The sequence below is a fragment of the Triticum aestivum genome, chromosome 6D (assembly GCF_018294505.1).
Source record: "Triticum aestivum cultivar Chinese Spring chromosome 6D, IWGSC CS RefSeq v2.1, whole genome shotgun sequence".
Taxonomy (NCBI): Eukaryota; Viridiplantae; Streptophyta; class Magnoliopsida; order Poales; family Poaceae; genus Triticum; species Triticum aestivum.
In genome coordinates, this window is record NC_057811.1 from 131,243,571 (window position 1) to 131,268,207 (window position 24,637).

Here is a 24,637-nt window from a genome sequence, read left to right on the forward strand (position 1 = left end):
CAGGGTGCCCGTACCAATCCACCCAGATGTGTATTAAAGTTGCCACCTTAAGTTGAACCATTAATGATAACCCTCACATCTGTCATGAATACACTCAACCAAACCACGCCTACGAGCATAGCAGCAGTATAAGCATAACACAGAAGTAATTCCCTAGGTTTGAATGCAGGACAATAGGTTCCTACCTCATCAACTACTTCCCAAAACCCACATGTTATCAAGTCCTACTCATGCAATGTTTGAGGGTGAAACTAATGCATAAAAACTGGGTATGAAAGGGATATGATCAAAATGTGAACTTGCCTGTACTGTTGATGAAGATGATTCGCACTCATAACTCTTGATAGATCTACTCGTCACACTCCGGTAAATCGGTTCGGGCGGATCTGGTGGTGGGTCGTCGGCGGCGGCGGTTACGGCATCAGAGGCGAGCTCCGACGACTGCGGGGCGAGGCAAGGCGGCTCCGGCGGCGTGCGGTGGCGGCGCGCTGCAAACTAAGGCGGCGGCGGTGGAGTGCGAGGGCAGTGGCGACGGTTGTAGGCGGCGTGGGCGACGGCAGACGGCGGCTTGGCGCGGTGTGCGAGGCGGCGATGGCTGCGCGAGGCGAGGAGGGGAGCGAGGGGGTCCGGGGCCCGCTATATAAAGGGGGGGTTGATAACCCACAAGTATAGGGGATCAATTGTAGCCTCTTTCGATAAGTAAGAGTGTCGAACCCAACGAGGATCTAAAGGTAGAACAAATATTCCCTCAAGTTCTATCGACCACCGATACAATTCTACGCACGCTTAGCGTTCGCTTTACCTAGAACAAGTATAAAACTAGAAGTACTTTGTAGGTGTTTTTGGATAGGCTTGCAAGAAGATAAAGAGCGCGTAAATAAAAAGTAGGGGCTGGTTAGGTAAAGAAGCAATAAATTAAATATAGCGAGTGTGGAAAAGTGGTGGTAGGAGTTGCGGAATTGTCCCTAAGCAATTGACTACTTTACTAGACCGATAGCAAGTTTTATGTGGGAGAGGCCACTGCTAGCATGTCATCCCTGACTTGGAATTCTATGCACTTATGATTGGAACTATTAGCAAGCATCCGCAACTACTAACGTTCATTAAGGTAAAACCCAACCATAGCATTAAGATATATTGGTCCCCCTTCAATCCCGTATGCATCAATTTCTATGCTAGGTAGAAGCTTCTGTCACTCTTGCCCTCCAATACATAGTCCTATCAACATACAACTAACCCTATGGTGTGATCCACGCGCGCGCTCATATGATGGGCACCAAAGGACAGCAACATAACCACAAGCAAATTAAATCAATCATAGCAATTCATCAACCACCGATAGGACAACGAAAATCTACTCAGACATCATAGGATAGCAACACATCATTGGATAATAATATGAAGCATAAAGCACCATGTTCAAGTAGAGGTTACAGCGGGTTGCGGGAGAGTGGACCACTGTAGATAGAGGGGGAAGGTGATGGAGATGTTGGTGAAGATGGCGGAGGTGTTGGTGAAGATCGCGGTGATGATGATGGTGGCCACGGCAGCGTTCCGACGCCACCGGAAGAGAGGGGGAGAGGGGCCCCCTTCTTCTTCTTCTTCTTCCTTGACCTCCTCCCTAGATGGGGGAAGGGTTTCCCCTCTGGTCCTTGGCCTCCATGGCATGGGAGGGGCGAAAGCCCCTCCGAGATTGGATCTGTCTTTCTGTCTCTCTCTATTTCTGCGTTCTTGTCTTCTGCCCTTTCACCGTTTCGTATATATATCGAGATCCGTAACTCCGATTGGATTGAAACCTTCGCCCAGATTTTTCTCCAAAAATTAGCTTTCTTGCGGCCAAAGTAGAGGAGCAACCGCCTGACGGGGGGCCCACGAGGGGGGCAGGCGCCCCCCCTGCCTCGTGCCCCCCTCGGGCACCGTCTCACGTTGATTCTTCTTCCCATATTCTCCAAATATTCCAAAAATATTCTCCGTCCGTTTTTATCCCGTTTGGATTCCGTTTGATATGGGGTTTCTACGAAACATAAAACATGCAACAAACAGGAACTGGCACTGGGCACTGGATCAATATGTTAGTCCCAAAAATAGTACGAAAAGTTGCCAAAAAGTATATGAAAGTTGTATAATATTGGCATGGAACAATCAAAAATTATAGATACGACGGAGACGTATCAGGGGTGTGCGGCCACGGGAGGAGTCCCGGCTTCGCACGGCGGTGGCGCATCCTCGTGTCATGGCCGGACTCGGGGAAGGCGGTGGCAGCGGTGGGCTGGCTGGGCTGGCGATTTGGGCCGGCCCAGTTCGGCGGGGAAGTTTTTTTTATAAACATTTCTTCCAGACAAAAATAAAAACAAAATAAATAAATAAAATACATAGGCCTATAATATATCAAATTTTTTAGAAAAAGATTTTCTACAGAATGAACATTTTTATAGCATCAAATAAAATCCACAAAATATTAAATAAAGCAAACAGTGCTACTGCTCTAATAAAATCCAAAAAAAAACATTTTAAAAATACCAAAGTAATTTAAAATTTATTTCTCTCCAATTTTCTGATGTAGGGAATCATTTTACCCTAATTTCCATATAATTTATTTTTGGAGAAAAATAAATTGAAAAAAACCCAAATAACTCCAAATTGAAAATAATTTCAAAAGGACTTTAAATTTGATCCTTTTAAAACTTCCAACTCATATTTCATATGTTTTTAAGAAGTCATTTTATCTTCTCTCATGAAAATCATTGAGTTGCTTAAAGTTTCTGAATTTGAAATATTTTCCAAATGAAATTCAAATATTTTCAAAACCTTTTTCATTTATTCAAATGGAAGAAGTCATGTCATCTTCTCTCCAGGGTTTTGTGATGAAAATAATTTGAATTCATGGAGATCATAAATGCAAGATGAAAGTTTGGGAAAGTCCTTTTATTCCCTCTCATTTAACTTTCAAAAAGTTTCAAATTTCACTCAATCAATCAAACAATCAATCATAACTATCTATTTAATATAACATTCCAAAATTTAGAATTTTGGGATGTTACAGCGGAAGAAGCCATTCAAAAGAAGCAAAGACGGTTCATGCAGCTTGGACCGAATACTCGATCAACCCTGCCAGATTCACGGCTCCCCCGACAAGCCCGCCAACCATACCAACAGAAGTTGTTGGGTCATTAAACGGGCCGGTAAGTTAAATACCGAACATAAGGAGAAAGGGTCACCCAGCGACGACGACGATGAGAAGCCTCGCCCACCGAACATAGGGGGACAGAAGAAATTTCCCCCTGAGGTCAAAACGGTGAATATGATATACATTACTCACATCCACAAGCGGGAGCGCAAGCGCGCGTTAAGGGACGTCTATGCGATAGAGCCAGTCGCCCCAAAATTCAACCCATGGTCAGCCTATCCGATCACCTTCGATCGCAGAGACCATCCGACCAGTATCCGTCATGGAGGTTCGGCCGCGCTAGTCCTTGATCCAGTTATTGATGGATTCCACCTCACGCGAGTCCTCATGGACAGCGGCAGCAGCCTTAACCTGCTCTATCAGGACACAGTCCGCAAAATGGGTATTGATCCATCAAGAATCAAGCCCACCAAAACTACCTTTAAAGGAGTAATACCTGGTGTAGAGGCCCGATGCACGGGCTCAATCACATTGAAGGTCATCTTCGGTTCGCCGGACAACTTCCGAAGCAAATACTTGATCTTCGACATCGTCCCTTTCCGCAGTGGCTACCATGCACTGCTCGGACGAACCGCGTTCGCTTGCTTCAATGCGGTCCCGCACTATGCCTATCTCAAACTCAAGATGCCCGGACCACGCGGTGTTATAACAGTCAATGGAAACATGGAACGCTCCCTCCGTACTAAGGAGCACACCGCGGCCCTTGCAGCGGAAGTACAGGGCGGCCTTATCAAGCCAAATATTACATCGGCGGCCAAGCCCCGGGACACTGTCAAACGAGTCCGGACTACCCTGCAGAATGACAGTCCAGCTTGCCAGGAGCTCGATTAGCAATTCGGCCTCCGTCTTAGCCCCAACCGCATTGCGGCATATGTACCACGCGTACATAACTACGCACTAAAGATACCATGGGCAAAGATGGAGGCATATTAAAGACCAAGTCCACAATACGGCTCGACCCTATCTGGATGCGTATATCCTCTTTTTCTTCTTATTTTTATTTTTCAGGTTCCTTACAACCCACATCACCTTTCGATGGTACCAAGGGCCCCTCTTTCAGGCCCCTCAAGAAAACTCGATCATTGATCCTTTTGAAGGATAACACACCAACGAGAAAAGTGGCGTAGACGTGCGGTGGAGTATCTAAAGGATCTTTAAAGATCACCTCTTCCTTCTTTTAGGACCCGTACACAGCTTTCCCTTGTGCTTGGCATTTAAAATAGCCTCGATGCTTATCGCATTATTTGTACAAATACGTTTTGACGTATCAATCAGACTATAATGGAAACAGTTTTTTTGCCCAACCTATCTGGTGCTGGCTTATTTCCTAATCCGCCTTCCCTCTTTTTTTTCCAATTGCCATGTACACCTCGGTACGACTTAAATCGCCAGGGGCCCCATTCAGCCACGTACATAAAGTAAGTCCGAACACTTTTATAGTACAATTCGGCATCACAAATATAGCATTATATGCATCGGCTCTGAATCATGTCTTTGGTCAATAGTTGGGTTGCCCGGCTCCTGTGGTTACTGCCTTACATTCGGCTTGTTCGGCTAAGGTAGTAAAGGGAGAATTACTGCGATTGTGTTTCTGGTTCATCTGGATAAACACCTTAGTAGAGTAAGCCGAAAACTGACTGTCATGGTGCGGTGAGAGCTGGTCAGCTATTCGGTGACTAATTATAAATCTCTTGCGATTTTCTCCGCATCACGCGAAGGACCGGTCTTCAGCTGGTCAGGCGTCTACAGCACCCAAGTTCGGATAATCGAATAATACCAGGGGTTGCGCCTACAATCTCATTGTCAAACTCCTATGGCTAAGTGAGGGTGATAAAGCCACATAGTGTGATTGCCTGGTTCGCTGCACTAACACCTCCTTCAAGGATCAAGTCATTGGGTCAAGTGTGTTCAGGTGCTATTCCGAACACCCCTCGTACTACCTACGTGGGGGCTGAAGCCGACGACTGGCCAACTCTTAGATTCCATAAACGGCCGCACATGAGGAAGAGAATTTGAAGTAAAACAAGCAACATATTATACATAAGCCTTGTTTCATAATACAAAGTTCGGGCAGCACGGATACATTCATTCAAAAATAATGTCCTTCGAACACTTTCCCTCTACAATGCGGGATCCTTCCAGGACGTCATCAAAATACTGCTCCGGCGTGCGGTGCTCCTTGCCTGCGGGCGGTCCCTCGGTTGCAAGCTTGACAGCATTCATCTTCGCCCACTGCACCTTAACACGGGCGAAGGCCATCCGGGCACCTTCGATGCAGACCGACCGCTTTGTGGCATCAAGCCGGGGGCGGGCACTGACTAGCCGCTTCACGAGCCCAAAGTAACTGCTGGGTATGGGTTTGGCTGGCCAAAGACGGACTATGACATCCTTCATGGCCAATTCGGCCACCCTATGCAGTTCGGTCAGCTGCTTCAGCTGATCACTGAAGGGCACTGGATGCTCTGGCGCAAGGTACTGCGACTAGAACAACTTCTCCATTGAGGTCCCCTCTTTGGCTCGGAAGAACTCTGCAGCATCGGCAATACTCCGGGGTGGATCCACAAACGCTCCTGGAGAACTCCAGACGCGGGTCAGTAAGATATACCTTCACCTTACAAATTTGCTCTGCATATTAAAGGCCTTACCCGCCGCGATCTGCTTCGCCTCTTGAATCTCCTGGCAGGTGCCTCGGGCTTCAACCTAGGCTTCCTTCGCGCTTTGGAGGGCCTTAGCAAGTTCGGAATCTTGATCCAAAATCTTGCGCTCCAAGGATTCACATTTGCTTATGGCATCCTTGAGCTCTTGCTGGACTTCCTCCACCCTTGATTCATGCTTCAGGTGGGCGGCTCGTTCCTCCTCTGCCTCCTTCCTAGCTTCGGCCAGCGCACTCTTGAGGGTCTCGACCTCAGACGCGTCAGCTATGAGCATAATCATAATACTCATTCAGATAACAAACAAGAGCTCATATTATTTCAGATATGTTTCGGTATCGCATACCTTGCTTTTCCTCTAATTTCCACTTCAGTTCAGACACTTCGGCGGCATGGGAAGCTGCCACCAACATCGCAGCCTGTTTGCTCAAATATATATCACTACAAAAAAATACACTTCCGTGATGATACGTGTTTGTCACAGTAGGTCACGTTTTCTGTCATGCATGTACATCCATGACGATTTTATGACAGAATCAAGATAGTCATACCTGTGTTGTCATAGAAGTGTTCCATGACATTACCAAAATTATCATCATGGAAGTGTACACTTCCATGACGATAAATCGCGCGTCATAGAAGTGCTTTCGTCAAGGGTGACTGACACGTGGCATCCACCGTAACGGGTCGCCGTTAAGCTATCGGGTCCGGTTTTGGATCCGATAACCCGTTAATAGCCCGGACCAATGAGGATTTTCCACGTGTAAAATTGTCAATGGCCGAAGGAAACACATGTTGGCTCACAATTGGGATAGATGTCATCCATTCATTGGACATGAGGCGCCTATGATACGTTGACACATGGCATGGCCCAACAGAGGCCCATTCCGGTGAAAAGGCCGGCCCGTTTGACTTGGTCAAATGATAACGGGCCGGCCCACGGAAAGCATGTTAACAACTTGTTCATATATAGCCCATTTACGTCCCGGTAACTCACGGCCCATTACGGCCTACCGGAATTAAGCCCGGTAGCTTCATCTGGGTCGTCCAATATGATTCCAGCCCATTGTAACTTCCGTCTCATGTATGGCCCATGATGTCTTTCGGCCCATACGAGGCCATTTGTAACTCTTGGCCCATTAAAGGCCCGTGGTGAATCTGGCCTGCAATGAACAGTGTACCACTTTAAACCCATTAACGGCCCATTATTCCATTGGGCCATTTCCAACCTGTGTTATCTTTCGGCCTTCTCAGGGCCCATTTATTCTTGGGCTTATTTCCAGCATTCGGTTACTTATGGCCCGTTACTGGCCTTTTCTGCTTGTGGGTCAAATTCAGCCCGTGGTTACAATCGGCCTGTTTGCGTCTGTTAATCCATTGGGCCATTTTCGTAGCGTCATCAAATACGGCAAATTAACGACGGCCCGTTATGGTCGGCCCATGAACGCACGATTCCAAATCTAGCATGTTTACGGCCCATAATGCGGTGTGTTATTGGCCCATGTTTGGCCGATCGATCATACGGCCCGTAGAAGGCCCATTGATGCTACGGCCCGTAGAAGGCCCATTGTTTCTATGGCCCTTAGAAGGCGCATTGTTTCTATGGCCCGTAGAAGGCCCATGGTAATTACAGTAAATATGTAGCCCATTGTTATTGTGGACTAGTTTTAAAAAATAAGTTATTGCGGCCACTAGCAAACCACGGAAAAAGAACTGCACTATCTACAAGCAAACAAATAAACAAGACAACAAGGAAATAAATAAGCAAGCAACTTACGCTAGGCTATCACGACTATTACACATACTACATCCATTGGGCATCAAAGTTCACCACCAGTGCAAATATAGGGAACAGAGCCGCATATCATATACACTGGTTGTCAAACTTGGCAACCAGTGCAAATAAACGCTGCACCAAAACAAGTTCACAACTGAAAGCACTTCAGAAGAGCTCAAGAAACAATATCCTGGGTACCATAATGCTAGCAAGATGCTTAGAAAGCTTATTAACTTTCTCTTGTTTGGTGCTTAAATCCTCCAGCACTTGCTGTTGCACAAGAAAGTATGCTTCTGAATTTTGCAGGGACTTCCTCGGTCCTTCGGCTTCTTGCCGCAGCACAGCTGAGTGATGCTTTTCAGCTTGTAGCTGAGACTGAAGAAGCCGAAGTGATTCAGGCAGCGAGTTCGAAGAGCTTGTGCCAACGGTACTGGCCAGTAACTCGAACACTACATCAACGCAGGACTGTGGGGTTTTCTCACTATCTACAAGATCGTTTTTATCACCTTTCTTGGAGACCAACAGGGCTGTCTCACTATCTTGAACCTTATCTGCATTACTTTCTCTACCATTGCATAGTGGGGTGCTCTTCTCCAATATTCTGTTCGCATACTACAAGAGAAACAAGCAGACACATCACAGGTTTAGCATGTAGTATATGAAACTCATTTTGGTAAACCGGTTCAGTAGTAAGGTGGACATGATAACAACATGAAACAAATATATATCTATGTACTATGGTCACTGTATTGTCCATATCATTCTAGTTTATGTTGCCAAATCAAGATAGAGACACAGTCCAACTCATATATTTTTAAGACACAGCAGCATAGACAGAATATAAGTGTGAGAAACTACACAGCTTTGGCAACACTTGTAATGTGCATCACATGCGAACATAACTGTTTATACAACTGAAACTGAAATCAACATAGAGCAAGAAGTTAGAACAACAATCCAGTTAAAGAAATAGGTTTAAAACATACCTGTTGCGCCATTGGAGTTTCAATTGGATCCTTCAAATTCCAAAGTAGTTGGTATGAGTAAATATAGTGATGCAACAGCAAAGGAGTATGGACCATAGCTACGGAATCTGACCTGAGAATAGTTGCTCTTCTGCTTTAAACGTGAAGTTTAGGTTTGCTGTGGTGGTCTTCGTGCTTTGGGCACTGCAGTTGCTTTACAAACTGCTCGTGTGGGGGTACTCTATGGTCGACATGGTGCTTTGTCAACTAGAAGTGGGTTACTATCCGCTGGGGTTGGGGTGAGATGGGTTCTAGCTGGTTCTCTGCCCAACGGTGTAAGTGTGCAATCTGGAAGAGTCTCGATTATGTGAGGTGGGGCTAGTTTGTGGGCCAGTACAACCATGGTTCTATCTGCATCGACGGGTAGCACTGTCTTTTGTGAAGAACGGGTTTTTGCTCCCTTAGATACTGCCATCACCCCCTCCAATTCAAATGGCTGATAAACAAGAAAATAAATTGAACGTACAGATATTGTATGATAGACAGATGTGCTAATTCACATATATGTTGTCTAACCAAACAGGACAGCATGACACAATTTTACATATATGATGCCTAACTAAACAGTATAGCATGACACAGTTTCAGATATATGATGGATAACTTAACAGGATATAATGGCATAATTCAACATATGATGAGTATCTAAACAGGATGACATGACAAAACTATATGATGTCTTTCTAAAATAGGTTGGGATGAAATAATTCACATGTCTAAGTATAAACGATGGCATGATACAATTGACATAATTGATTCATATACTAAGCAGCTGGCACTCACATGTATGATCTCTAAACTAAGCAGATGGAATTCAATATTGTGCATATGATGTCTAAACTAAGCAATGCAAGACACCATATGCATGATATGAGAAATATAAACATTGGAACTTAGAGCATACACCTCAGGTGGGATATATGACTGGTCATCTATCTCTGAATCCTCCTCTGAGGAGCTCCCTGTAACCATCGAGATATCTGCTTCAACAGGTACCATTGCCTGCTCTGAAGACCTTGTTTTCACTCCTGATTTTTTCATAACCGGCTCAAATGGCTGATACACATGAAGAGTAGTTCAATATAACACAGATTGTCGACAAATGGAATACGTAATGTAAAAAAAGATGGCATTAGATAATTCACATATGTGATGCCTGGCTACATGGCGGTGCATAATTCACATATATGATAACTGGCTGAAAAACATGGCATTGCATAATTCACATATCTGATATAGAAAGCAAACAGGAGGCATTCACACAAAGCATGTCTAATCTAAGCAGATGGCATGGCAATGCAAGACACCATATGCATGATATGAGCAATATAACCCTGCCAAGTTAGAGCATGCACCTCGGGGGGAATATGACTGGTCATCTGTCTCTGAATCCTCCTCTGAGGAGCTATCTGTAACCAGCAAGAAATCTGCATCGACAGGTAGCACTGACTGCTCAGAAGACCTTGTTTTCACTCTAGATTTTCCCATGACCGACTCAAATGGCTGATGCACAGGAAGAGTAGATGAATGTATAAACATTATTGACAAATGGAATACATTATGAAAAATATATGGCACAATACAATTCACATATACGATGACTGGCTAAACAGGATGGCATTGCATGATTCATATATATGATGCCTAGCTAAAGAAGATGGCATTGCATAATTCCCATATACTCCCTCCGTTCCCAAATATTTGTCTTCTTAGAGATTTCAAATGGACTACCACATACGGATGTATATAGACATATTTTACAGTGTAGATTCACTCATTTTGCTCTGTATGTAGTCACTTGTTGAAATCTCTAAAAAGACAAATATTTAGGAATGGTGGGAGTATGATATAGAAACCAAACAGGTAGCACTCACACAAAGCAAATCTAAACTAAGCTGATGACATATAAGATGTATACTGTAAGCAATGCGAGGCGCCATATGCATGATATGACCAACATCAGCATGCCAGGTTAAAGCAAACACCTCAGGTGGTAAATAGGAGTGGTCAACTCCCTCTGAATCCCCATCTGAACAGTTATCTTCCTCTGGAATACAATCTGGAATGGCGGGAGGGGGGCCCACTTCACCCACCATGGAGCGGCGTCTGCATGACATTATATTCCCACGTAACTGTCTTCTCTTTTTCTCTACATGTTCAGTACGATTGTGTACAATAACTGACATGCATAATAAAAAAATAGTTAGATTTTGTAAGGCCTAAGGGGTGCATGCAGAAATCAAGACTGATGGTAGCAAACGAGTGGATAGATCCAAAACTAATGATAGCAGGTAGATTATAGCTTCAGTTTTAAAAAGATAGAGAATGGATCATCTACTGTTTGTTGCCCACCCAACTCCTGTAGCTGCCGGAGGTCGTGCAGCAGCAGCAGCAGTGCGAGCGGCAGCAAGAACAGAGCATCAGCATGAACAAGAGCAAGAGCGGAGCAGCAGCGCGACCGACAGCAATAGCAGAGAAGAGCAGCAGCATGAACGAAAGCAAGAGCAGTGTAGCAGCGTGACCGACAGCAACAAAAGAGCCGCAACGCGAGCGAGAGACGGAGCAGCAGCAGTAGCAGCGCAAGCGAGAGCCAGAGTAGCTGTAGCTAGTGCCGGTGTGGGAGTCGCCGCCAAGGAAGCAACGACATGGGGGAGAGACGTCGTGGATGAAGTGGCCGGCGACGGCGCCATCGATGGAGACCCGCCATGGCTGCTCGGTATCGAGCATCGGCAGCTCCATGAGATTGAATAAAAGATAAAATGCAGCAGTGAGTGCAGAACCTCCTTGGTGGCGCCGAGTGGGCCTCGACTTCATCGAAGGAATTGGTGAGGGTGCTGCGGTTCCGGTGGGGCAGGTCAACATGGCGTTGTGGGGATGGAGGTGGCACGATAGACGAGGCGAACGTCGGGGCAGCTCCTTGGAGGTGGTGGACGGGGCGGCTGATCCGGCGGGACGACGAGATCGATGACAGATCCTCATCCGGTGCGGTGGATGAGGGACGGCGAGCTGTTGCGGTGGACGACGTCGTCGGGGAAGAGTCTCCGGCTGGGCGGCGGTCGGGAGGCCGACGGAGGAGCATGGGGTTTCGCGGGTTTTGGCGGCCTCGGTGTACGAATTGGTGGGGGGGCAAAGCGGAAGGTAGGGGGAGCCATGGCTTAGGGACGCGCTTGTCTGAAATGTAGGGTAAGTTAACAGCGTACCCCCATCAGTTTTGACACCGTGACATTGAGCCGGCATATTCGGCTGAGGGGTAGAAGGGGGATTTCGCGTGTCTGGGCTGCGGGATCGATTTCGGATGAGGAGGGAGTTTTCGCGCGCGTCGAAATTTTGGGATAACAAGGCGCGGAGCGGGTTGAAGAGGCGGGAGTTTCAAAGCAGATGAGACAAAAGATACTCGAGCTTAAAAATTTCGGGATAACAAGGCACGGATTCCTTGTTCGGCAGAACAAACTTAACGTGTATAAAAAACAATTCATACAAGACACAAGAGAGTCATGTCCCCTTATACTATATTGCTATAGATGTCATTGAAAGAACTACAAGAAAAATGTAAAAAAATCGGGAGAACAAGATTACCCTGTACAGTACCAAATCGATTCGCACTTTCCTCAACAACAACAAAAAACAAGTCAATTCCCACCAAAAGAGATTCTTGCAAAACCGGAGATTCTCTCAACAAGCCTGGTGGTTCCGAGAGGGAACGTGTCACCTTTTTGTGCGAAACGTTATACGCTGCCTCCCCCGTGATTTTAATTTACAGAAGCAATGTAGAACTATATGAGTGCCCTGTTAAATTTTGGAATTATTCCGGGTTCTTTTGGCCTTTTTTATACATTAATTGAGTTTTTGGACATTTAATGTGCATAATCCAAATTTAAACTGCAAGCACATGCTCCGGTGCACCAAAGTTGGTTGAAAAATCACATGTGTGTCCTTGGGTGAATTTCTAGGTCCCATGCAAGAAATGGGAATCAAATTCAAACATCTTGGCGTCGTGACTCGGCCGAGAACATCGAGAAACTTGGTTTTAAAATTCATGTAAATCCAAAACTCGCCTGGAAATCATGAAACTTGGCATGGTGTCATGTCATGGCACTAACATGTTGTGGTAAAAAATGTACGATTTGGAACAAGTTTGGGTATAAGCTTCTTGCAAACCGGAGCTTCTCTCAAGAAGGCTCGTGGTTCTGAGAGGGAACGTGTCACCTTTCAGTGTGAAACGATATACGCTGCCCCCCCTTGAGTTTCTTTACAGAGGCAACATAGAACTACATGAGTGCCCTGTTAAATTTTGGAATTATTCCGGGTTTGTTTGGCCTTTTTATACATTAATTGCGTTTCTGGTCATTTAATGTGCATAATTCAAATTTGAACTACAAGCACATGCTCCCGTGCACCAAAGTTGGTTGAAAAATCACATGTGTGTCCTCGGGTGAATTTCTAGGTCCCTTGCAAGAAATGGGAATGAAATTCAAACATGTGGGAATCGTGGCTCCACCGAGAACATTGAGAAACATGGTTTTAAAATTCTTGTAAATCCAAAACACGCCTGAAAATCATGAAACTTGGCATGGTGTCATGTCATGGTACTACCATGCTGTGGTAAAAAAATTGGCCGAATAGGAACAAGTTTTGTTATAAGCCTCTTGCAAACTGGAGCTTCTCTCAAGAAGGCTCGTGGTTCTGAGAGGGAACGTGTCACCTTTAGTGCGGAACGATATACGCTGCCCTCCCCCTTGAGTTTCTTTACAAAGGCAACATAGAACTACATGAGTGCCCTGTTAAATTTTGGAATTATTCCGGATTCGTTTGGCCTTTTTATACATTAATTGAGTTTCTGGTCATTTAATGTGCATAATCCAAATTTAAACTGCAAGCACATGCTCCGGTGCACCAAAGTTGGTTGAAAAATCACATGTGTGTCCTTGGGTGAATTTCTAGGTCCCATGCAAGAAATGGGAATCAAATTTAAACATCTTGGCGTCGTGACTTGGCCGAGAACATCGAGAAACTTGGTTTTAAGATTCATGTAAATCCAAAACTCGCCTGGAAATCATGAAACTTGGCATGGTGTCATGTCATGGCACTAACATGTTGTGGTAAAAAATTGTACGATTTGGAACAAGTTTTGGTATAAGCTTCTTGCAAACCGGAGCTTCTCTCAAGAAGGCTTGTGCTTCTGAGAGGGAACGTGTCACCTTTGTGTGCATAATTCAAATTTGAAATACAAGCACATGCTCCAGTGCACCAAATTTGGTTGAAAAATCACATGTGTGTCCTCGGGTAAATTTCTAGGTCCCATGCAAGAAACGGGAATGAAATTCAAACATCTGGGCATCGTGGCTCGGCTGGAAACATTGAGAAACATGGTTTTTTAATTCCTATAAATCCAAAACATGCATGAAAATCATGAAACTTGGCTTGGTGTCATGACATGGCACCAACATGCTGTGGTAATTTTGCTGTCTGATTTGCGAAGGCACACACATTAACAATCAACAAAGTCATTTTGGAACAAGTGCTGTCACGTTACAATCGGAAACACAAGTATTATTGAAACCATGGGCGTTCTATTTACCATTTACGTGCAGCCACGCATCCCCTTTTTCTATTACTAGCTAGGAGGCGCCATGCAGGGTAGCTATTTGAGTAGAGGAGGCGTGCGATCAGACCCCTGCGCATGCTTATCGGAAGGAGAGCCCTTTGACCTCCATCTGCCGTCCACCTCTCTCCCAAGGTCTCCATTAATGGCGCCCGAGCCTTTTTTAATGGCATGGCTATGTCTCCCTCGATTGAGATTTAAGAGAGAAAAAAAGAAAATCTGAAAATAAATTTTTGCACGGATCTTAATGTAAGATCCGACGGACCTATATTGCATCTACTGCGACTTATAGCAAGACTGATGAATATAGGGACGACGATAGTGGATAATAATTGTCTTACATAATTAGGAAGATAATTTAAAAAGCCACATGCGGCTACGCCCGAAGGGCAAAAGAAGAAGGAAGACAACGATCTGGCTCGCTGATCTCTACTTTCTTGATGCGTTGCTACAGGCCGCGGGAACTAGTCTCCGCGGCGAGCAGTGATGAGCTCTGTCGTGTCCTCAAGATGCTGCTTGAGAGCATCCATGGATTCCTCCACCAGCCTTTGGCGCTCGATGCGGAGCTTGTCATTCTCGTCTAGAATTTTCTTGACGATGACGCCGGTCCTCTTCAACAACGCACTAGTCTCCTCCTGCTGCTCTGCACTTCGGACGATCTTTGCCCTCAGCAGGTCCTGCTCGGCCCGGAGCCTCTCATTGCCCTCCCTTAGTTGTCGGATGACGCCGGTAGCCTGTTCAAATGAGGCTTTCATGTCGTCCTGCAACCTCGCCCAGCCGGAGATCTGATCCATCTGGCTATGGACGATCGCTTGCATGTGCTTGTAAGAGTCGTCGCCTGCCCGCGAGACATTTTCCCAGGCCGCCATGGCGCGGCGGGACATCTCTGCTGCTTCCGCTGTGTGGCCGGAGCAGTCTGCTGCATCGATGGTGCGGCGGGACCTCGATGCTGCTTCGGCGGCGCGGCAGGACCTCTGTGCTGCTACTTCCGCGCGGCGGGACATGTCGGCTGCTTTCGAGGCGAGGCGGGACATCTCTCGTGCTTCCGCTTCCATGCTCGCCTCTCCCTGGTGGTAATCTCTCGACCCAGAACTCACGCTGGCCATGGCAGACGCAAGGGAAGGATGTTGAATGGCTTGTTTGTTTTTGTGGATGAGGAGTTGAGAAGGAATGTGCAGTCATCTTGGCATAGTAGTGTTTATAACCGAGTACTAATACGCTCCTAAGTGGGAAACCGTTTACTCCCTCCGTCTAGGTGTGTAAGTCATCTTACGAAAACCAAATAATCCCAAAACACTTAGGCGTAGTGCATTAACTTCTACCTCGTTTCTTGTTTCTTGACATATCAACCAATAAGATATGTGGGTGTGCATGCTTTTAATGACTTGAGACTACCAAACACGACATGCAGTGGTTAGTTCATTGCATGCAATGCTATTAATTAGCAAATAAACATTAAGTACTCTCGTTTTCCCCTCCTCCTTGGTCACGGTGACGACGGAGGGAGTAGGTTGTGATAGGTGTGAACAGGTTTGCAATGAAATATAGCGTGGTAGTAGTAATTTGGAATGTGAGGAGACGCACTCAAAATTTATTGACGGTTTAGTTTCGAAGTGCGGCACTATTCCCGGATGGCGTAACGTGGGCACGTGTTCTCGGCCGTGGTGTAGCATATGCCATGGTACTAGTTCTTTTTCTACTGTTGTGTACGTGCAATAACTGGCACCGTCGAATACATATCTTACGCTTATTGGGGCGTTCGACAGGAATAGCCTCGTGGCGAGCTATAGGCTAGTCTTTTTTTCAAACGCATTACACCTATCTCTTGGGACTTCTCGCACGCACCATCTCTAGCTCCCTAGGTCGATGCCACCCACATACACTTGTACTCTGAGTTTAGTACGTTATATAGGAAGAGAAGAGGTGCACGCACGCACTTGTTCTCTCTCACACATGCATCTGTAGCTACGAATTGTAGTGTTCTCAACCATCCGATTGGCTCTATCATAGGTTTCACGTTGCTCCTTGGCCTTGAGATTGAGAAGTTTAAAACGAGGAGGCTAAGCTGGAGGCGCAAGGTTTTGGTTAATGTGTGGGCCGCACACGGCACCAACACGACACGAGCTTCGTCTGCCTGGTGCGCAGTCGGGTGAGTTGTCCAACACAACCAGGCCCTGCTTGGTATCTGCGCCTCGACTTATGCGCAGAGAAATTAGGATCGGAGGGAGTACTACTAGTAGTACTACTTTGATGTGTCGCGTCAACTCGCACAAGTATGAAACACTTCGTGAACAAACAAGCATATAAGCTCCCTCCGTCCGAAAATACTTGTCATCAAAATGGATAAAAAGGGACGTATCTAGAACTAAAATACGTCTAGATACATCTCCTTTTATCCATTTTGATGACAAGTAGTACTTCTTACCCAAAGGAACTTTATATCCAACAGACACAAAATATCCGTTCGACTGTTGGAAATTACTGATCTGATGTCGAAGTAATTGCTGCATCGCCACCAAAACCCACCATCTCTTAAGCTAAAGTAGACCGAGCTAACCCCTATATTAGCATATTACTAAGATAAACAGAAGGCACTGTAGAAACATTTAGGACGTGAGCTTGTCAATCTGAATGTGGAGGGACAACAGCTTAGCCCCGGCCAACAGCTTGGGCGGAACTGTGAAGAAGGTCAACTCCTGCAGGCGACGTCGCCGGGATCCTTGCTGCTTGTCACCTCCATTTCCACCTTGACGGTGTCGGTCCTGCCTTTGGGCTCCCCCGGCAGGCCGTTTGCCCACAGCTTGGCCACGTAGTGCGGCAGTGGGGACGCCCCCGCTCTGATGCAGACGACCGACACGGCGATAGGCGCGCCGATGTCGAGCACGCCACCGACCAAGAAAAACGCGCGGCCATCCTCCTCCGCGAACAGCAAGAGCCATGGCTCCGACAGTGGCAATTGCAGCTGGAGCTCCTTGCCGTACTGGATCCTGTGCACGGGCATGGGATGCGCGGTGCTGATGTGGTGGGAGTGCGCCGGCACCGGGCCTTCGTAGCTGTAGACAGGCACGGGGCATTTGCAGGGTGTGAGCGGACACACGCTCTGGTGATCGGCGAGCTTGTGGTAAGTGACGTAGAGCCCACAGCCTTCGTGTGGGCACTCCACCCTCACCGACGAGAGGACGACGTCCACCGCCATGTTCCGCACGTCGAAGCCACCGCCGCGCTCGCACATCTGGCACTACCGCTGGTTCCCGGGGCGCTCGATGCGACAGTCCGTCCAGGCTAGGTGCCCTCCCTTGCACTGCACAAATCAATCGAACATCAAATCAATCAAGAAACCTGCACCTTGCTCGATCAGCCGAATGAACGAGGTGTATTCGAACCTCATACACTGGAGGCTTCAAGGGGCGGAGGCACAAGGGGCAGTGGAGCAAGGTGAGGTCCATCGAGACCATAGAGAGCTCCGTCGTCTGGTCATGTTCCGTCTGCATGATCTCGCCCTCCTCGTGCACAACCATCTCTCGCTTTAGGGCCAGGGCATTATAAAGCTTTACCGTCACATATTCATACTACTTCAAGGTGCATTAAATCAACACATGCACGTATCAAAAGGAGAGTCATGACATGCATGCATGCATTGTAATTAATGCATCGGTAAACGCAAATTATTGAAATATATTGAGTGCAGTGCTTTGATGTGTCGCGTCAACTCATACAAGACCGAGAAGTTTGATTACTACAATGCCCTCTCACCTTAATCGCACCTGCCTTTGGCTGCATGACAGGTGGGCCACCACCTATTGGGCCCACCTGTCATACAGGCAAAGGCAGGAGCAGTAAGTCAATGAAGTTGCGTCCCTCCCTCGCCCATGAACATGGTGGCTGGCAGGACTAGGAGAAGCTTTCGTTCGCTACACGCTCTCCCTCCCGCACGCGGTGGACATGCAGCAGTTCAATCGGTGTCAGATGGCCAGAAGCATACTGTAGTACTCCTCCACTGCAGTAGTACTGCATCATTGTTCGACTTCCCGAAGAGGTGAAGAGCCAAGTGCAGCCCGGATGCTCGTGTGGCAGTTTCATGTGTAGAGTAGTCTAGGATAGCGTGTACCGTGCCTGTAAGCTTAAAATCGTTGGGTCGGCTCCATGCTTTTTTTATTAAAATAATCTTCTGGCCCTACCTGTCATCCTGGTGATTGTAGTTTGCACACTCATCTGGTCAAGACAGGAATATCTATTTTAATTTGTGGTGGGGTAAATGTTAGAGGTTGCAGCAAATGGAGTATTGTACACTGTGGGTCTTTTAGCCAAGTTTAGAGGCAACCATGTGGGGCCAGTGCTATGATGTATCGCGTCAACTCGTACAATGAGGAGAAGCTTGATTTTACTACTACACGCCTTCTCCCTCGCCCATGCGCGCGGTGGCTCGCAGACGAGGACAGGCTTTTGCTTATAGTACTACAACAAGCTATCCCTCCCGCTCGCGGTGGACGGACATGCAACAGTGGATTCGATACTGTAGAAGCAGTAGTAGTAACATCATTGTTCGTCTTCTCGAAGAGGCGAAGAGCCAAGCGCAACCCGAACGTGGCAGTTGCGAACCTTGGAGCACGCATATAGCCAGGCTCTTGCATGAGACAAAATTGCTATGTGAGCCCACTATTACTTGCTAGTATAGTCCTATAAACCAGAAAGGAGTACTTGCCTTTCTAGAGATTTCAACAAGTGACTGGACTACACTGAGACGGAGTACATATGGAGCAAAATGAGTGAATCTACACCGTAAATAAATACGTAGTTCTCTCGGTTTCCTCTCCGCCTTGGTCGCGATGCACAATATTGAGTATACTAGTACTATCATCTTGAAATTTACGACGTCACCATAGGCACCTCGTCATCGACGGGAACGTCTCCTGACACGCGATAGACGCGAGCGGCAGTCGCCTCCATAGGTGCTTGAATGCCAAGGAGGGAGAGGGTAGCGGTTCCCGAGACATTGAAAGGTCAATGATGCATCCTCAAATTACATGCAGAGGGAATTAATTAGAGAAGCAGAATAAAGCCAAAACGATGTGAATGCAATAGAGTTTGGATTCTCATATAAAGGCGCCCCACCACTCCAATCCATCTACTCGTAGTCTCTGCACAACACTGCTCACTCCAATCCAAGACCAAGTGACCAGAAGCCAGAAGCACCTATGAAGGCGATGGACGCGAGTGGCAGTCGGCTGTGCCAAATCATCCAAGGCGCCGGCCTGCGGCCCGGCACCGCACAGCATTTCCAGACGGTGCTGGCGACCGCCGGCGTCATCGCCCTCGCCGACCCCGGCTTCGCCTCTCGCATGGACGACATGATGGTCAACTCCATCCGCAAGTTCACCGCCGTCAAGAAGCGCACGGACGACCTTGCCGTACTACTCTAGCCCGCGCGCCTAGGCTCCTCATTGCCTGCCACCCTCATCGGCCTCCATGGTGACTAACTCTTTCAAGCCCTGGTGGCCCTGCAGGTGTCGGAGGTTGCGACAAAGAATGTGCACCTCGAGGCCGCGCTGGTCGCGCAGCGCCTCGCCATGCAAGAAACCGTCGACCTGCACATCCACGTCTACGAGGAAATCGTCTACATAGGCCACTACAAGGCCAGCAAGGACAGAAAGACATTGGCCTTCTTCTAGCGGTTGGAATCTTTGGATGCCATTGTTCAGAAGCACGTCAACCTGGCCACGAAAGCCGCTGCTACTTAGCCGCCGTTCGATGGGCCGGCGCCCTGAGTCGAGGAAGTGGACGTCGTCAATGGATGCATCTCTTCTTCTTGCCTCCTGTAACCAGCACTACATCGCCTCGTGGCCTTAATGTTTTATTAGTATAGGAGTATATGGCATTTTTATTCCAGTCGTAACGTTTTCACTGTGAGGTGGGGCGGCAGTTGAGCAAACCAACCATCGGCAAATCCCCACCCCGCCCACCGGGCGTCGGCTGAGTTTAGAACTAGAAGAGAGAAACGAGGGAGAAGTGCTAGCTGTAGCACGGACGCTGTTGTCAGATGGGACTCGCGTTGATAGAATAGGAGTACTGAGCACTCGTACCTCTTTTTTTAGGGAAAAAGTAGTCGTATGTCTAGTACTACCACTAGTTGGGTGCGTGCGACCTATACCTGTCATCACTTTAGGTCTCCTTTTTGAACCGCAGCTACGCTTCACCGTACATATTTTTTCACGCATTTATCCTCCTATATGTACTCCTAGGCTATTTCCACGTGCTCCCTTTCACCGACATGTGGGACATAGAGCATCTGGGTCGTAGTGCATGCACGACTCGGAGCATATGCCGGGGTACTTTACATTTCAGACCTCGAATTACATGCAAACCCCCCGCAGAAGAATAAATAAATGAATGAATTACTACATGAAACCGGATTATTTTCATAGAAACCGGAGCACGTTCATTAAATTTTGGACATAACACGTCTAAAAAAACTACCGGAACCAAAGAGGTGTATGGATGGCAGGGTTAGATTGACAATAAATGTTCTTTCTCTGTCATTTGACTACTTTGGACCCTATTTCCTGCCGGATTTGGTGTGGCCGGCTCTTTTGTGGCCTCCTCCCGCTCACAATTGACATAAATGAACCATCTTTACAAATCAAGCATGCAAAACATGATAAATTTTACCTTGTCCATACAATTGAGATATCCCACTTAAACATACAAGTCCTCAATCAAGCTTCACAAAAAATACACTCCATGAAACAAAGCATGAGCTAACTCATCACGGAAGTCATTCACGATAGGGAGGGAGCCCGGAGCCCCTCACGCACCCAGGGAGGAGCTCGTCATCGTCGCTCTGGAGGAAGGCTCTATAGAGCCCAAGCCCCGGGAACCCCTCCGATGCCGGTGCTTGCGAGTTGAGGTCGACATCGGCATGGGTAGTAGGGCCACTTGCCGATGACTGTGAACCAAATCTTTGGGCCTCTAGAAATAATGCAAGCCTGAAATTGAAATACCTAGAAAGGTGAACTGAATCTTTGGGCCTCTAGAAATAATGCAAGCCTGAATCTGAAATACCTAGAAAGGTGAACTGAATCTTTGGGCCTCTAGAAATAATGCAAGCCTGGAACTGAAATACCTAGAAAGGTGAACTGATTCTTTGGGCCTCTAGAAATAATGCAAGCCTGAAACTCAAATACCTAGAAAGCTGAACTGAATCTTTGGGCCTCTAGAAAGATTTATTACCTCCTCAAGCAGCATCAAACAATTCCATGCATGCACCACAAATCTATACCAAGTTTAATCAGGATCTACTTTTCCAAATCAGAATTAGCTCTAGAGCGAGCAAGATCAATGATATGGTTGTGAGACAGAGAAGGAACGAACAAACTCACCCCTCTCGCGACCTCCCTGGTAGATGCGTCGCCGCCGCGCATGACAGATGGAGAAAAATGACCGGTGAAGGGGGAGCGGGCGAGCTTCGAAGGCCGGAGGGAGAGGGCGGCCGGAGGAGAGAGAGGGCGAGCGGCGGAGCAGCGCTTGGGCGGGCGGCCCGATGGGGAACAGAGAGGATTCGTGCGAGGGGGGGGGGGGCGGAGGGAGCGATCTGGTGCGGGCAGGGGAGATTTTTTAGTTCTCTTTAAGTGGGCCCGAGGAGAACTAACCCAATTAGAACCTCTCTATCGGGCTAGTTTTTTTAGCTGGGTTAGAGCAAACTAGCTCAAACTAACCCCTCCTGTTTGGATAATTTGAGGCTATTTCAACCCAAACTAGCTCTAACTCAGGGATCCAAACAAAGAGAAGTAGTACTGTACATGCTACAGTCTGGACCGTAGCACATTGTTTTTTATGGCCATATCAACACATTGTTTTCTACTGCTGATTCACTGGGCTGCCGTGGTTCGCACTCCTCCGGCGTGAGTAGTAGTACTACTACTCCCTCCGTTCCTAAATATAAGTCTTTTTAGACATTTCAAATTGAGTACAACATACGGATGTATGTAGACATATTTTAGTGTAGATTCACTCATTTTGCTCCGTATGTAGTCACTTGTTGGAATCTCTAGAAATACTTATATTTAGGAATGGAGGGAGTAGTATATACCGCATGATTCTTTTCTCCTTCTTACTACTACATACTACTTTGCCGACATGTGGGAGAGCCAGCATCCGGGTCAACGTGTCATGCACCAGATTAGAGTGCGGAACGGAATGGGGGCATCACCCCGGTCGTACCGCCAGTAATTCATGACTATAGTGAGTAGTCATATCACAAGTCTTTCCAGCAGTAATGCGCCGTCAAATCGCACAGCCCGACCTTTCCAGCAGTAAGTAAGTTGAATCCGCTACTCCCTCACCCTCCTCGCCTCTCTGTCAAACCGCCTATGCGAAAACTGCCGCGCGTACTGCCCGGGAAAAGCCCCGCCCTCAACTTTTAACTACGCGAAAATAGTTCGAGCTTGTTCGTTCTATATAAATACTAGTATTATATGTTTATTCACGTGGGGTTGTTCAATGAATGGAGGGCCGGGGAGCACAAGTGAACAATACTACTACTAGTAGTAGTAAGTAGGAGTCGTACAGTTAGTCACCTTAGATAGAGAGTTTCTTTTCTTTAATGCCACGTACACAAATTGAAACGCTTGTTGTGGAGAGAAAAAGATAATCACTCCACTATATATGTACGCAGGGGCCTGAGCGCTTGCTTTACTAGGGTTGCTCTCTTCATTCTGTCATCCTCTCCAGATCTAAACAAGACAGTGGTAGCGACATTTTCTCTCTGCTCACCGCTGGTCACAGATCCGGCCAGATCCCTTTGGTTGGTGTGTGCAGCACTAGGTGCATCGTTCACGCGGTCATCGCCGGCGAGGGAGGAAACCCACAGCTGTAGGAGGGGCCCGATCCTCTGCCCGTGCCATTCTCTCCGACACAGCGCCGGCTCGGGAGGTCCTCCGACCCTTCTTCCTCCCTGTCGTATTGTGCGCAGATCTGACCTGCCGCCGCCGACATCCCGACGACCCTCAGGTATAAGTTCTTCGAAAGCGGCCTTGCTCTACTGCCCCAGCTCCCCACGTGTCTGCATGTGCATCTTTTTCTACTCCCATCAGCTCTTCCAAAGCCACCTAAATTTTTAGTATTATTAGAGGTAAAGCTACTTCATGCATTCGAATCTAGGACTTGGTTGAAACAATGAAGAAAGCGGGGAAAGTTGTAGCATGAATATAGGACTTGATTCAAAGAGGAAATAATATGGTGAAAGTAGTAGAGACCAGATACCCAACCGGTCTCTTGGTTCAAAAGGGAAATAATGGGAAAACGCAGTACAAACTGGATAAGGAATAGATCTATTATTGGTTGAAAAAGGATAGAAAGTGGTGGCTGGTGGACAAGTCAACAGAGTATGTCCAGGATTAGATTTGTTGCCCTCACATAGTAAAAGGTCTCCAGGATTAGAATTGCTGCCCTCACATAGTAAAAGGTCTCCAAGATTAGATTTGCTGCCCTCACATAGTAAAAGGTCTCCAGGATTAGATTTGCTGCCCTCACATAGTAAAAGGTCTCCAGGATTAGATTTGCTGCCCTCGCATAGTAAAAGGTCTCCAGGATTAGATTTGCTGCCCTCACAGAGCATGAACAAACTCGGCATCACCACTTTATGCCTCCTTGTAGGTACATTGTGCTGATGCGTCCAGTGTCGCATGTCCTTATACCAACCTTTTGATGTTGTTAATGTAAGGGCGCATGTAAAATGAAGCGATCACACGGTTACCTTAGGGACATGTCTAACTAGTGTTATTGTTAATCTAATGCCTCCAGTGATATGATGCAATTAAACTGTGTTACAAATGGTACTCCTGCTGTTTTCCCAAGTATGATAAGTAAGTTGCTCCTTTACGCTGCTGAGTGTCCTGGTGTCCCCACGGTCCCATGCCCTTAAACCAACTCTTTAGCTGCTGTTGATTTACTGTATCTGGTAAACAAGCAATGCCACCATTAAAGTAATCCCATATTTGACGAATGTCATTATTGATTGTAATGCTTCCAGTAACATGAAGCATTGCTGACGTTTTAAAATTTCTACTGTCCTTGCGTGATTGCCATGAACATAATTAAGTTGCTTCTTTTCATTTCATGTATGTTTCGTATATTCTTATTGACCAGCAACTGTTTACTTTCTATCTTTTTGTGCAGATATGGATATCCATTTCACCTTGTTGCTATTGTGACCTTTTGGTGAACTGCACAAAACACTTTTTTGGAATGAGTGTCTTGTGCAGTTCAACTAAAATGTCACGTGGGCAACATCTCTCAATTTTGGTGGAACTGCACAGAATGGTGATTGGAGTTTCCAATATCTCCGTCAAATTCTGCTGGTAATCTCATGCAACATTTTATTAGCCTTTGCAAGATGAG